Genomic DNA, 3,280 nt, shown 5'->3' on the forward strand with positions numbered 1-3,280 from the left:
ATTTATATATTGCTAATTTAAAGTTTTTTATAAAACTATTTTGATAATGTATTTTTTTTGTTTCTTATGATATTCTCCAATCTAATAGGTTAAGAATAAATCTGTCGTAGATCTGAACTCCATTTAAAAATTTGTCATTAATTAATAAGTTATTGTATATACAAAATGATATTCGAATTTTCAAACACTTATTTAAGCAATCGGATCAATTAACCCACTCAATCAACCCAATCGATTATTTGACTATGTACTATAAACATAAGTATATAATTTGACCGAATAAATTGAACAATATGAATAACTCGCACATAATATATTTAAAATATTCATATGAAAAAAAAATTCTTAACCTAAAATTGAAGATAAAAAAAATTTATATATTATAATTTTCTCTAAAAATATATATCATCCTCCCATCCACTTAATCTAAAATCCACGTGGGGTGCTTACTAGAAAGGGCAAAATTGTCATATATAAAAAAATCTTATATTCATTACAAAAACGAACAAAAAGTGTTTAATCAAGTTTGGTACTGATACATCCCTTCATGATGATGAAAAGTTTAGATTTCTATTGTTAAACAAACATATAGTCTCATCATCAATATCATTGTTTAATGTATAACTATGTTACTAATATTGGTCTTCTCCTAAAAACTTTTCATCTTCCTAACACCACTTTTATTTAAGTACATACCTTTAAGTACAATTCAGTAATTATGGTCTTTAACTGAAATCAATATATATAGATAGAAAAGCACTTTCTTAAGTTTATGGTAATGGATAAACAACTTAAATTACTTTGCATTGGTTCATCTTTATATTGCCATGCAAGCAACATTATTAACATTTTAATTTCTAACTCTATATTATTAGTTTCCTTCAATCTAAGTAACTTTAGATTTCATCATATTAATATAATGTATTTTATATATATATATATAGTTTAGCATGCTTTCACATCTATTATTTTTATTTTTTCATTTTTAGTATTTTTTCTTGATTTTTGTTAAAAAAATAAAACCGAATCTTTCTATTTTTATTTTTCTTTTTTTCTTCATAAAATACTAAAAAATAAAAAATAATAAAAATAAAAACACAAACTGAATACAAATCTTCTATTAAATATTTCATGAAAATTATAAATTATTGATTGAATCTTTTCTTCAAGTAATAAGAATGAACATATATATTTGGAAGCCCAAGTTTTTAATTAATAAATTTCTAACTTATATATGATATGATTCAATGATCTAAATAGTAATTAACTAGTCATCAATCTCATCAGTCATATATTTAATCATTACTTAATAATTATGATAAATGAAAATGACAAGTTAACTTAGAGCTCTAAAGCGTATAAGAAAACCAAAATCATTTCAAAAATTTAATTTAATTATCCTTTTTATTAGGTAAAGACATTATAATTCTTTTATTATATTCTACAAATTAAAGCAATTTGTTAAAGTTTTGTAGTCATCTGTAGTTTCTCAACTAAATAAATCTACAAAACTTGTTTAATAATATATATATAATTTAAGTTGATATAATAACAAAGCTAGCACACGTAATATGAAAATTTGAGTTTAACTTCTGGCTTGGAATTTTGAAAATGGTAAGATAAGAAAATTTATGTAATTAAGGTAGTCACATACAACATCTTAAGAAAGTTTGATTCTTTTAATTTAGGGTTTTGTTAGGTAGACAATAATTTTCGTAAATAATGTGAATAATAGACTTTAATATTGACCAAATAAAATAAAAAACACACTACACTTCAGAAATCACGAGAATCACAAGTGGAAGAGGGAGATTAATTACCGTATGCATGCATTATTTATTAAACTAATTGTTTACCTATATTTTTTTTAATTTATTCTGGGTTTGGTTTGTTTTATTCCCTTAATTTCCTCTAGAAATAGTTACATGTAATAATAATATATGCCTATTATAAACTTGATTCCACTTCCTAGATTATATATAAACCAAAATTCACAGGACCAAAATATTATTTAGTTCTTAAAGAACTTAAATGTGGAGTTAATTAATTAAATAATCAAATACTGTTAAATTAAAATTGTCCAATGAAATTTTTTTAAAATTATTTTCTGGATAAAATATTGTGAATTCTTATTTTGATACACTTTTTCAATTGGTTTCAAGAAGTTTGAAATATTATTGAAGTGTTTTAAGCTAAATTAAAAATTTTGGGAAACTTAAAATAAATATATTACCTTCGTGGATGGAATCAAAACCAAACAAAAGAATTGATCAATAATTGGGACTTAAACCAAAATGTTTTTGAAATATTTGGACCCATCTCAATTTTTTTTAGTAAGCTAAGGAACAAAATAAAATGTTCACAATATTTTTCAATTTGATAACATATTTAAGTTATTTTCTCATTTTTGGTGGAACATTTTTAAACTTCAAACATTCAAAACACGTGGATTTTTTTAATGACTTCCATTTTCTGATTTATTTGAGCATATATAAATAATGAATACTTGTATATGTCATTTTGGTTAAACCATACAACATTTTATATATATAAAAGACACTATTTATATGTAGTTATTTTGGTAATTAAATTTAATTAAATTGGTCCAATAGTTTATTAGCACAGTAAAAACCTATTAAAAAAAAAGAAAGAGACACATAAAAATTTATTTTTTTTAATTTCCCATAATATTTTCAACCCGACATGTCAAGAACTAATTCGTCGCAGATCGGAGCTCCATTTAAAGGTTTGTCACTAACCAATGGATTGCTATATGCACAATGAAGGATTTGAATCCCAACACTTACTTAAGCGAACTAGTAAATTAACTACTAAACCAACTCAACTTAGTTATTTTTCATTTAGCTAAGCATAACATTTAACCTAATCTCATAATAAGTATAGAAATCATAAATAAAAAGATGTGACAACTCATGAATTTAACTAATAGTATAAACAGATGCATTAAAGTCATAGAAAAATCTGTTTACATCTAAATATTGTTCAGTTTTTGTGTTAATAAGATCAACTTATTGCAACTCACGCACTATATTTACTCAATTTGGTGCTCGCTTCCACTAATTAGTTAATGTTAGCTACATACACTTAATAATGGATTGGTAATTTGAAGCTCAAAAGATTGCCAACATTGTATATATAAATAGCATACGTTAATTATTATTAAACTTCTGAAATTATTTATTTACTTTAAATTAAAGCTAAGATTAGTAAATACTAATTAATGTAAGTGAAGCCTTTTTCAGTTTCAAAACCTCACATA

General features: G+C 23.4%; 1 protein-coding gene across 1 annotated transcript in view; it reads right to left on the reverse strand.

The window, feature by feature from the left end:
* Positions 1 to 3,280, reverse strand: part of LOC107614964 (probable WRKY transcription factor 12) — a gene marked incomplete at its 3' end in the record, with an annotated part of 7,178 nt that overhangs the window by 468 nt on the left and 3,430 nt on the right. The gene's annotated exons all lie outside the window — the stretch shown is intronic.

Source organism: Arachis ipaensis, chromosome B09 (assembly GCF_000816755.2).
Source record: "Arachis ipaensis cultivar K30076 chromosome B09, Araip1.1, whole genome shotgun sequence".
Taxonomy (NCBI): domain Eukaryota; kingdom Viridiplantae; phylum Streptophyta; class Magnoliopsida; order Fabales; family Fabaceae; genus Arachis; species Arachis ipaensis.